This window comes from Protopterus annectens, chromosome 4.part1 (genome assembly GCF_019279795.1).
Source record: "Protopterus annectens isolate FY-2018-M chromosome 4.part1, PAN1.0, whole genome shotgun sequence".
Taxonomy (NCBI): Eukaryota; Metazoa; Chordata; order Ceratodontiformes; family Protopteridae; genus Protopterus; species Protopterus annectens.
Window position 1 is genome coordinate 215,949,533 of NC_056734.1, and position 13,860 is coordinate 215,963,392.

The following is a 13,860-nucleotide window of genomic DNA, read 5'->3' on the forward strand; positions in this document are numbered from 1 at the left end:
ACCTATGACATGCACATTTCATTAGCAATATTAAAATTATAACATACTCACCAGCATTGACCGGCTGCCTTGCTGTCACACCAGAGGGACCTACAAGAATATGAGACAGTTTGTCAGTGGCCACAACTGTGCCATTGCTACTGTGAGTTTGCTAAACTACAGTAGTACAACAGTCGACAGTCACAGGCATACAGATTATATTCCAAATATCAATATTGCACAACACTATGCAGCACAACTGCAAAACACACAGTACACATGTCACATATGCATAATCTACCAATATAGATAACAGTAGTCTACAGATAGGTCATGTTACCTGCACGCTCCATGTCAACATGCTAGGTGGCTCGGGCCTCCATGATGACACGTCAGTTGCTGTTCCTGTGGTTGGCCAGGAGCCACCACGCTTAGGAGCAGCTCCTCCACTCTGGTGAGGGGGTGATGAATGGCAACCCCACCACCTGTGGCAAGCTGTTGTCGATGGATATCAGACGCATGCCGCTGGACATATCTAATTAAATCACTGCAGTGATGGCATATCTGCTCATATGTCCGGTTATGCATGTGCCTATGTCATTTACCGAACGAACAAGATCTTGCCACAGTGCAGTCCGCTCATGCTGGTCCTGGCTGATTCTAGAGAACAGCAGGGTGTAGTGCTGCACCAGGCTGTTGTGTATTTCTGCCTCCTCTGCAGCCGTATAACACGGATTTCTTTGGTGGGACATACCCCTGGAAGACAATTAAACAAGATGTGTGAGCAAGTCATGTGACACACTTAACATCCTAAAGTACAGATATCAATTACCTGCCATATTTCGCATCCAATTGGTTGTCAGAAGATAGACATGTTCAATACCACATATTAGTGCTCAGGCCACAACTGGCTGACAGTGCCTGCCACGCTCTATATATCAAACCATGTTCTGCACAGCAGCAAAGAGAAACCAGTATGTAAGACTATACACCAATACATGGCACACTGTATGTGACACAATGCACCACTTAGCCACAGGAGGTATATATCAAGCTAATGTATAAAGAAAGATGTCATCCATTGCAATGAATGTAAGGTATAGTTACAGTATTACCAGTATACCACAGTAGTCTTTGATGCCAAACCCCTGCCAAACATATGTGCACAGTTCTTGATATAGGTGGCATACTGCTGTTGCTAGATACACATGTATACCCTGTAACACAGATATGATTGAGGGCATGGTACAGGCATAATTACACACACATCAGACATACATACAACACACAAATGTATGCCAACCCAGATGAGCTTTACTGTGTACCATACAGTACTGTATGTCACTACTTACTAAACCTTATGCCTGAGGTATGTAATCTGTGAGGACTGCAGGGAACACACAAAACAGTGTTTCCAAGCAATGTGAACATACACCATTCTGTACTGTTTAGGCCTACAGCTTCAGGTAGTACTACAGTTCATATGGGAGTTGGATTCACCAGCAGTACCACTCACTAAGCATACATGTATTGCTTTAGCCTACAATGGGACACCACAGTCGACAACAAGGGACTATGTCACACCGTATGCCATACTACTTTTTCTGCCTAGCAATAGCATACACATCTTTTGCTGGGATCACAGCTAGGACACAAACTACCATGACAGAAATAATTTCACACTAAGCTATCACACCTTTACAGACCTTGCACACTCAGCAACACATTCACCATCACACTCAGTCAACCTCACATAGCAATTATTGCACTAAGTACATGTGTGTGTGTGTGCATCGTGTTCATGGGTAGGTAATACACTATTGGCCCTAGGGCCTACAGCAGCCTAGCCATACGCTACCCTGGCCTTTGACACACATGTAATTTAATTTCACTTGCCCCTGTCAACCAGAGCAACAGAGGTGATTCCCAGGGTGTATTTCCTATCTCCCAAACAACCATCAGGAGTATTTATGACAACTGCTAATGAGGAGCTTTGTTTGCTATTGATAGGTGGTTTGTTCCAGAGTATGGCATGTCTCTGAGTTAGGACTCTATCCCTCCAGCATGTGCTGTTTAGTGAGCTGACAAGGTTTAGGGCCCTAGAGTGTGGATCTGGGAGGGATTGTAACATGTTTACGTGGAGGATGTCCAACAGCTATGGGTGTGACATAGCTCTGTATGTTAGGCAGAGGTCACCTCTGGGTAGGCGGTATGCAACACAGTGTAGCTGTGGTTTTGTGAGTCAGTCTGCACAGGTCATCTGTTTGAGGCCGGTATTACTCTTTGTGAGGTATGTCTGTGGCCTTTCCAGTTGCTGTAGTTGTCATGTGAGGTATATACAACATGGGGCATTGTACTCTCTAATGGATTTTAAGTGTGATGAGTAGAAGGGAACACTGACCTATATTTCCCTAGATGACACACATTTTGTGATGACGTGTACCACGTAGACAGAGTACATGACTAGTGTGGCACTGTGATTATCAAAGGCGAGGCTACTGTCCACCTGTGTCCCATGTTCCCTTATCACACCTTTGGTGTTAGGTAGACTATCACCTATGTGGTAGTTAATGGGTACAGTGTTCTGGCAAGAAGGGATGGCACTGCAGTGTCAACACTGAGCTTCAGTCCATACCTTGGTCGCCAGGCACCTGTCACAGTAAGTATGCCCCATGTCTCTCTCCCTCTCTCTATATCTATATCTATATATATATATATATATATATATATATATATATATATATATATATATACACACATACATACACACATACATATAAACATCCATTGCTGTACATATAGATGTAAATATAGGCACATATACAGTACACTATTCATGTTGGGAATATCAATTATGCGACAGTTGTGAGATATACAGTTATGTAATAATATTGCACAGTGTTGTGCAGACTGCATTGAAGGTGTCCTCAGCCCATGTAGCTTTAGCAGGCCTCACTGGCTGCAACACTGCAAAACTGACAGAGCATACCCACAGCGTTTAACCACCACATGTCATATACCAGCTCTGCATGCTGTTTTCTTTGCCACACACTATAACTTACATAGAAATATGCACATAACAACCTTCAACAAAGTATATATATACACCCTTCACAAACAGTTGCAGTATGTCCCTTGCCCTATGCACATGTACAGATACATATAGATACGTACTGCTGCCACAAATGGATGCTTCACAGTATGTAGAGTACTCTTCAAAAACATCTACTACATGCCAGCAAATACATATGTGTTACATACCTTTCCTTTGTATTGCTCTGTTCCGTCTGTTTTTAAAGGAAATAATTTTTTTTTTGTTTACTCTGTTGCCTTTGCTCTTTCTTTTTCTGTGTCTCTCTGTTTATGTCTCTTTGTCTGTCTTTGTTTGTGTCTGTGTCTCTGCCTCTGTTTCTTTCTCTGTCTCTGTCTCTCTCTCGCTCTTGCTCTCTCTCTCTCTTGCTGCAATGAGATTATTGCATGTGTGGACAGCAAGTACAGCCTGCTTTTCTAGGTATCTGCACATGTGCATGTGATGGCCTCTGCACCAATTGGTGCCCACCATTTACTAATTGCATACAGCCTGCTGTGTGGTAATTGCAGTACTCACTGTCATAGCAACCCACTGCTATAAAATGCTAAGTTAGGTAGGCGTAGCCCTTTCAGCTTTCCAAAGTGAGGCCCATGCTTGTTTGCTGTGGACACCGTTGTGTCAGTCAGAAGGTTGGTATACTTCTTATATCTGAAGCTGGGGTTGTAGCCAGTGATTTGCATGTTGTACTCAAACCTGAATGTTGCAGCTTCTAGTACACACTTGTCAGTGTAGAATTTTACTCACCCCTCCAAATGCTTACACAAGATACATGGGAGTATGTACTTTCTTTTCTAATTAGACAATTAACTGCCATACAAAAGTAGTTATTGCAATGTATTCTTCTGGCACATGAACTGTTTGTGAACTATTATACTGTAAATATTAATTAACTCACTTCTGAACAGTTTGTTGTTTATTTGTGTTGACATTAGCACAGGCTGCTCAAGACAACTGGACAAATTTCAGTACTGAGTATGCCTACCTACATCCTTGGTAGAGCCTGAATACACAGGTATATTGTTCTTTTGGGTAGGGGTGCAGAAGTACAGAGAGCATTATATATTATTGTGTGATGTTTATCTTGCTGAACATACAGGGTTGCTGTGTACCTGTTAGTCTATCAAGGCAAGTAGTCTGTCTGCGTAGCTCCCACCTGTGGAAATATCCAGATGGTAGCCAGAGGTTAGCCTATTATTCTTTGTCTGTGCACCACACCGGTCTTTTCAGCACTCGAACAATGGCATTGTCACAGTTGGTTGCTACCAGTACATGGCTACATCCTTTGATATTTCTGTGTTGTACTCCTACATAAGGGTATGCTTGTGGAACTTGTTCCAAAGCTATTTGCAGAGTGTGTAACAGCTGAAAAGCTGAAATGCCTGTGTGTTTCTGCCTCTGCCAGTCTTCTGATACACTCAGGTATATATTTGAACAGCCTCAGGGAAAAGTACATATAAGTGAGGTACACCTGTAATATATTACAGACATTATGTTGAGACTGTGAGAGAATCAGAGCATATGTATTAATACACCTTTTCTGACGTGCAAGCAGTGTCTACTCTTACTTATTGACATTATTCATTAAGTGTAATTCCCCACTTTTCTGCCTAACGTCAGTACTTTTCAGAGGGATTCTGAGGGACACAGCTAACATTTGTTTACGAATCAGGGACATCCCTGAAAAGCAGTCACAGTTGGGAAGTATGGCCTCTGCCCTAGTCAAATATGCCAGTGTTTATCCTACTCTGATACTGTGTGGGGTTTGTAAAGTGCTACTGTAACATTATTTCCTGCTAGAATGGCTGGTTCTCTTTTCACAGTCATGTCATGCAATTCCACAACAACTGCTGGTAAAGATCCACAGAACATGATTTATGTTATGGCATTCCTATTTTCCCTTTACATTCACTCATTGTAATGCATGATATATTTATTACAGCACCAACTTGTTGTATATCTACTGTGGCTTAGTGGTACTTCATGCAATGTAGTGTATCCAAGGTCTGGGGTGTGAGACTGACAGAGGTGTTTTATTTTGCTGCTCAGCAGAACAAGGGCCCTGCCATGCAGAGTGACTAAGGCACTTTTAAGCAGTTGTAAGCGGGTTTGCGTGGGTTTGCTCGACCGACGTTTAGCAATACTTACCTAAGTGCACACATGCGCACACTCGCTCAAACCCGCTAACTACTGCTTAAAAGTGCTTACTCCCGCTAACCCCCGCACTAATTTTTTTGAAAGAAAAGAAAATGGGAAGATAGGAAAGTGGTGAAAAAGGGGGCACAAAGAGGGAAATACAGTAGGGAAACCAGCTCGGGATGTGCAGGACAGGTGTAGGGAAGGTCCATAGCTGCCAATTTCTTTACCAGCAACAGCTGTGCATATGTTAGGAATTTGAAGTGAAATTTGAAACCTTCCACCCCTGAGAGAGGGGTGAGGACAATAAAGTATGTTGTACTGCCAATTATAATTACCAGTTTACATGTCCAGTGGACATGTGTGCGAAATGGGCAGCTATGTATGGGGTGTAATTTTTTTGTGGGAACAGAATGCCCCTTTTTTTTTTTTTTTTTTTTTTTTTTTCAGATGAGAGTGGAATGTGAGGTAGAGGAACTAGGTATATTTGGGGAGGTAGGCTGGGGAGGTAAACAGACAAGACAAACAAGATGCATACAGGGGTGGAATATGACACATGGGGTGGGTGAACACAATTGACAGGGATGGATGTTTGGAAATCGCAAGCCCATGAGCCCACAGATAGTAACAGTGGAACTGAGATCCCCACCCATGGGCAGTCACCACTGCACCTTCACAGCCCCGAGGGTGGCTGTGCTGGGGGGCTGCGTAGGAGGGGCAGGCTCACCCGTGAGTCACGCTACTCTTGCCTTGAGGTGGCATAGGGGATCAGCGACTGAACGCTGGATCTCCCTACGCACCACAGCCCAGACCCTTCGGAGAGTGACAGGTGGCCCTTCTCCGCCCAAGCTTGCATGGGGGGGATGAGCCCCATCCCCTGCAGTGCTTTCACTCAGTGGTGGCACAGGACCAATGGAGGAGGGGAGCCCGGGCTGGGCACCGGACCTGCTGGTGCCAGGTGCAATCGTCAGCTGAGGAGGGACAGGTGGGTCCGCTGGGACTGGCCTTCCCATATGTTCTGTGTTTAGGTGTGTTTAATTACAACATAGACAACAGCATTCCAAATTAGTTGTAACAGCATGCAGTAATATTCCCATTAACCCAACACACCAGGGTTCCAACAGTTGAACAGCAAGCATAGCACATGCATATATTGAACGACAGTGGACATTTCAACAGCATGCAGGGATGATTGGTGGCAACAGGCCACCAAGATTGTGGTGTTTGAACAGGGCACATGCATCAAAGTAAATGCAGATATTTATAGAACAATAGGACATATGTCCAAACAAATGTTTTGAGATTAGACATACCCATTGAGCTGTGGAATTGCATTGTTTATGCACATACAGTAGGGTGTAAAAAGATACCTCCATTAACATCTTATAAGTACTTATAGTTTACACTACATTCCTATTGACTGCAGGTGTATATCCCCTACATGTATTATTATACTAGGCAACGTGCATTAGGTTGTGTAATGGGTTTGGCTAGTTCATTATATACCTGACCTATATCTGACGTACTAACTGTCCAAGATGCAGATGTTACTGCTACATAGTTATATATTTTATTTATATTTATATATCTACATATCTGGATGTGTTCATGTGACATTTTCAGTTATATTTCTACAGAACCCTACATTTCATGTAGCACACTCACATTTCTGGGGAACACATTAACAAGCTACTCGTGTGCCAGATTTACCTATGCATGCCAGCCATTAACCAACTGTTGAGGACTGCATATAGGCTTCACAGCTACTGGCACTTCCTTCATCCACTTTATATGGGACTGCCCAACTGTGGGTTGACAGCACTTAATACAACAGTACTATTTATATAATGCAAGGGTACAACAACATTTCAAAGTAAGTGGCACAGACACACTCCAAGTATTATACCTTTATTAATTACATTACACACTTTTCTACAGGCTCTCTCATTTATTTGATATTACAGTGCATACAGAAGACTTATTCAAGACGTATTATACCTTTATTAATAGGTTACAACACTCTTTTTCAGGCTCGCTCACTTATTTTATATAACAGTACATGTAGAGATATTATTCCAGACTTATTTTACCTTTATTAATGGGTTACTACACTCTTTTTCTGGCTCTCGGACTTATTTTATATAACAGTACATGCAGAGAAATTATTCAGGGCATTTTATGGCTTTATTATTGGGCTACAACACTTTTTTTCAGGCTCTCTCACCTATTTTATATAACAGTACATGCAGAATAATTACTAACCTGCCTGGTGGCGCAGCCTTAGCAGCCTATCTGCATAGGCTTGCTGATTTGCAGCACGGACACCTGCAGCTGTGAAGTAAATTAAGGGATATTGAGACATACCTATTCATTATATAGACTAAATTAGCATGTCTTACATACTTCATTCCATGGCTACCTTCTCAGTAGTGGGGCATCTTGCATGTCACGGGCCACCTGTATCTATCGGTTCAGTAGGTCCTGCTTCCATCTCTTCAGGTCTGCATGGTGGTGACAGACCTGCTCACCAGTCTGAGGGATGCCTGTGGCACTGGTGAGATCATGAGCTAACCGGTTCCAAGTCTCTGTTTTGTACTCCATCCCTTGGAACTGGCCCTGCAGGAGTCTTGACTCATGATGGTGGACAAGGAGCCAAACCATGTATTTTGACTCCTTGATGCCCCAGCGTTGCGCTCGAAAGTGAGTACCCTCTCCAGCACCAGCCATTCTGACTGCAGATGGGAGCTACAATCAGTTATGTCGAGTATTCCCGCCTATGGAGCTTAAATATGCCGCATTTCCCGCACTTATTTGTGACTGGCCATTTTTGAAAATTCTCGGCTAACAGCAAACCTGCTTAGCAATGTTAATCTTCCATTTATAAGTATATGTATGTTAACAGTGCATGCATATGCTAAGCTGTCATGGCTTAGTGGTTCAGTACTTTGATTATGGTGCACAGTGTCCTGGGTTTGAACCTTGTCATTGCTTTTTATTTTACTACTGTCCAGACAGGCTACGGGGTGTGACTGTGTTTAGGCAACTTTGCACTACGTTGCTGACACATTGCCCAACGGTGCGTTGGTTAGCGTAAACCTATTGCGCTAGGTAAAGCGCTGCTTAGCTATGGGCAATTATATTGTGCTAGGTAAAGCGCTGCTTAGCTATGGGCAATTATATTGCTCTAGGTAAAATGTTGCTTAGCTATGGGCAATTATATGTCAATATCCTTAATGCTGCTCACCTTCTTATATTTATATATATACATTTTGTTCACTAATACATAGGTCATTTCAATGTTTTTAACTAAAATTTCATTCATATATGTCAGGAATTATTTTATATACTGATTTAAAACATAAAATAGACAGGGGAGTGGTGGGACTAGAACCGGGAATGCCTCCTCTTTGTGCGAACGCTCTACCACTACGCTATTGCTATTTGGCTTGATTTGCATAAACATTTCTTATTATGCTATTCGATGTCGAAATTGCTAACTGCAGCTAAGCAATGGGCACACCCACGCAAACACGCGCAAATACGGTCAGCTATATTTGGAATTAGAAAAATAAAATTAGTTTGCATTTTACATTTACAAAGGGGTTTAGTATGTGGGGATGTGTACTGTTTGCTATGAGTACATTTCAACGGACTCGCTCATTGCATTTGTCTTTTTCACTTTATATGGTTGCAGGGCCATGTATATTTGGACTGCTCGGCAGTCTGACACGCCCCCTGCAGTCTTACACGCTCTGTGTAAGCCTTCCAGTTGAGTCAGCACCCTCATGCATATGCATGACGCGCTGATGTCGTAGTCTTAAATGGCAGTCTCCGAGTAAGACTTGGTTAGTCTTACTCGGAGGATTACTGAATCCCTGCCATTATCTTCTTAGGTAAATGCTAGGCTAGTTTCCCTTGTGGACTATTTTAAGGCCAGCTAATTTCTCTCAAAGGTGAGAATCAAACTCTGTATGTTGTGTCTGTGAGGTAAACACCTTAACTAGTATGGCACCCCTCCCAACCCTTAAGCATGTTGACCTTCTGAGATCATTAGTGCTTTTTTCTAGACTGACTAAAGGAAAAAAAAAAGTTGCATGTTGTGTACTCAGATTAACACAGAGATTAAATAAGTTACCAGTGGATGATGGCATTCCAGTCTTTAAGCTTGCTTCCTAGATCCTTACCTGCTATGTCCATCATATGGGTTTCCATCTGTGCCTTATTCCCCACACTGCCACCAGCACCACATCCCCAGAATTAATGGATTTAGACAAAAGAGCTTCATATCGCCACTTTGAAACCATCACAAATACCTCACTTCCAATCTCAGATGGCACATGGACTTCTGTAATCCATAGTTTCAAGAATGGTGAGGCTAGCCTTCCTGAGGAAGCCTACACCTGTTCTACTGAAAACTCAAAGGGTAAAAAAGTATAATGCCTAAAATACTGATATTTACATTTTTTGTGAGAATAGAACATGCAAAATAGTGACATAGTTGAGCAGAGACTAACATTGCTGTCCCACTTTATTTCTTGCATTGGGTACCTTATGTGTAAAGCCTGATTATCCTCACTGTGTCCGCATGGGTTTTTGCCAGATTCTCTCATTTCTTCCCACATCCTTGAGACATGATGTAAGTGAACTCACAGTCTTACAAATTGCTAGTGAATGTGTGTTGTGTGTATGTGTGTGTTTGCGTGTGCACATATGCATGTTTGTGTTTCTCTGCAATTGTGCACATGTATGTTTGTGTGCATGTGTGTGTGTGTGTGTGTGTGTGTGTGTGTGTGTGTGTGTGTGTGTGTGTGTGTGTGAGTGTGTGTGTACATGTGCAGCATGTTTGTGTATATGTCTGCACTTCTGCAGGTGTATGTGTTTGTGTGATTCATCCTGGAATAATTTTTTCTGCCTCACACCAATTAAGTGCTGTGATCCACCAGCTGAATGAATGAATGAATGAATGAATGAATGAATGAATGAATGAATGAATGAATAAGCAATTAATTTATGAAATTATTCAACAAATCACAGCTCAGTGTAAGACGGATAGCAATGAAAGTAATCAATAACACAAAAACATAGTAATACCGAATTTAGTACATTGAATTTTGAGAAAAATGTTTAGAACTAAGGAGGAACCTTTTTAAATATTCATTGAAGTGTCCTTAGAGTAAATATATTACTGTTTCTTTCTTTCAGAAATGTATCTACAAATCATTAATGAGCGAGGAAACATATCCTTAGGCAAGTTTCATTCATTATTAGAAGTAAGAGCAGCAGACGTGGAGCAGTTGTATGCAGTAAACAAACTTTGTGTAAATAAAAAAATAATATTAATAATCTTGCGTCAATAAAGTGTGTGGTGCATTGAAAACAGTGAATCAGAATTATTTTTCTGGCTTGAAAATAAAATTCTTCATAATGAACAAACAGCAATGCCTTACTATACTTTTTTTCTTATGACTATGCTAGTGATACGTATGTACAAATAAAGTTGCAAATACATAATCATTGAGCCATGTAATTCTTACAATATGAATACAAAGTGTACAAACAACAGGTGTACTTATATCCCTGTAATGACATTTGTTTTAAGACAGCAGGAGATACAGTTTCACATCTAACTACAAAGCAGTATGAGCAATAGCAGAGGTCTTGTTTTCATGTGCAGAATGTATGTGGCTGTGCATCTACACAGTTATCTATTCTGATACATTTCAGAAAATGTCTTTTAGATTGGAGATCTCTGATATTCATATTACTTGGAAAATACAGTCAATACATTATCACCCTGTTAAGTTCCTGTGGAATCGTAGTTAATATCTTTTAATTTCTAACAATTTTATTTCAGCTAATATTATACCAAGGATCATGCTCTGCTGTATGTGGCAGTCGACACAAATCACTTTTTACATAATTTTTAAATTACACTTCTTATTCCAGACTGTTTTTTGTGATACATGCTAGAAATACATTGCACAGCACTTATTGATAGAATAGAAGAAAACCAGCATATTATATAGAAAGAGAAAATTAATATTCTGTAGAAGTATGCAAATATCTGAAGTGGGCTACCTAAGAAGTGGGTGAGTGTATAAAATAACTTTAATCTATGTGTTCTGCTACTACTGGGAGTCACAGGATACCCAAATACACACTGTATAAACTTCTCATCTTAAGCAACTATTCTGTAGGAAGATGCACAGATGGCGTTTAAAACAGAAGCAAATTAATGAGTGTAGGGCTTTGGGCTCTGCAGAAATATATTTGGTAGATTTCCAAATATAATTTAGCACGTTGTCTATAAATGTTTACGAGAAGGACAATTGCTTTATTTCCAGGAGGTCATTTTATCCCTTATACTGAGTTAGTTATTTGTCAAATGAAATAGCACATTATAAAGTAAACAGTGTATAAGTAAAAAATAAACAGGTTTCACATTCACTGCAGATATTTATCAGATACGCACCTTAATGCCTTATCTCTTGGTCTGCTGTGTTATTGAACACTAATAATTTTTGCATGTTAGAAACCCTTCTGAATGAAAACATTATGAATTTCAGTTTCATTCTTCAGGATTAAAATGCATACAATAATTAAAAATTATTTAAAGACAGAAAAAATACTAATGCTTATCAACAACAGTCATCTCAATAACACAACATTTTTGTTATCTTAAAGTGTGAAAGGGTTCAGACAGCATTCTCCATTAGCAGTGAATTTATAGTTTATTATTTTCTGTCCCATTTTTTAAAGTGTTATAACTAACTGGCAGTCAAAAGCTCTAAAAGCAGAGATAGCCTCATGATGGTTGTAATCCAAGCCACCGGTCACACTCCTGCATGCAAACTTTTTATTGGAAGAGGATTATGCAAAAAAGAAATGGGCCAAAAGATGCATGGATTTGAAATACTTTGTAAGGTGCTTAGTCGGCTGAATTAAATGAGTGGTTTATGGCCTGGAGTAACTTTAAAGCCAAGCAGTGCTGATAGAAGCCGTGGTGTGATAGACATTTTAATTACATGGTAAATTTTGATGTATTTTTTATTTTGGAAAGCATCAAGGCTTGTTAGGGATCCCTTTAAACCTGCCGTGAAAGCAAAGGGAATAGAAAGAGAATGAAATAAAGAAAGAGTGAAAACAAGCTTCAGCAAAGCCAGCCTTTGTGAAGGCCCTTATTCAGGCTGATTTGTACCCTTTGTAGTCTTAATTATTTGCGAAAGTGGGATAACAGAAAGTCCTTAGCTTGTCCATTATTCCCCACAAAAAGAGGCACACAGAAGCTGCTGATCGTTTTTGAATTAGCAAACATGATACTAAAAAAATCATTAATACCGTCAGGGATTAGAAGTGCATGTGGGGGGGGGGGGGCTGATTAAAGTGGAGCTGTTACTGTATGCAAATGAGTGATAGGCATTTATCAGAGCCCTAGTGTGCTCTCTGGGCCGCCAAAGCAGTGTATGTTTTTCAACTGATTAAACTGGTTATAAAGTTCCAGGGATTCTTATCCCCACTTCTTTTTTTTTTTTTCATCAGGCCTTTCCCTTTTGGGCTGCCCTCTTCTCAATGTGATCACAATGTTTCAATTCATTTTCCACATTTCTTAAGAGGAGCTTGTTTTCTTATAAGATGACGGGGGAGGCAAGTAATTAAAACATTGCTAGACTATATTAAAACCCTCATCATGATTTTTCATTCTTTGCAGCTCTAATGAAATATACCTTGACTCATAAAGTGGGAACTTAACAACAGCAATAAAAGGGAAAAAAGGGACAAACGTTTAACATCCTCTTCCATGTAATGGAAGTTTACTCCTATTTTGTATTAGCTCATGCTTGGCACCTCTGGTCACAGAATGAGAACATGAGTTTACACCATCATCATAACATAGACAATCAGAATAAGGCAGAGCACTGAACTGGTTCTGATATGAATGTATAGACAGCTGTAGGCAAAAGCAACCTATGTTGTGACTTTATGGTCCTTGGTTAAGGGAGAAGCAGATAACATGGGCTACTCTATCTGTGCTTATTTGTATCTGTTTAGAATGGTAATAATAATCTTTGCTGCACTGTCTGTTCAGAAAAAAAATCTATTTACAATAGATATGACCAAAAGAAGAAGTCAATAGGTACAAACACGAATGCCACATAAATATTTAAAATTGACCACTGATTGTTTTGAAAACATAATATAACATTTTAAATATTCTTAAATGATTTCATATAGATGAATAGGCTTACTTAAGGCATGGGGTGCTATCATTTACATAACTGTGGGAGGGGGAGTCTGGCATCTGTAATTTTTGTAATTTTGTCATCTTTGAAGTGACAAAGTCATCTCTGTGAGACAGTCATACCTCTCAACCTCTTAGAGCAAGAAATCTGGACAAAGCTATCAATGATGGGGGGACAAAGGCCCAAAAATAGGGACAATTTTTAAATATTGTTCTTACAAACTTAGAAAATTGATAGAATAACAGGTTTTGTCTTAGCATGAATGCTCTGAAGTTTATGAAGTCTGAAACTCAAATGACTGCCATTATTTTCTGACTTCAACCCTCAATAATTTGCCAGTGACTTGTCAAAAAAGATAATTTTATGAGAAATGAACCAAATATATGAGGCAAAAATCTGGACATTCTGCAAAAGTCT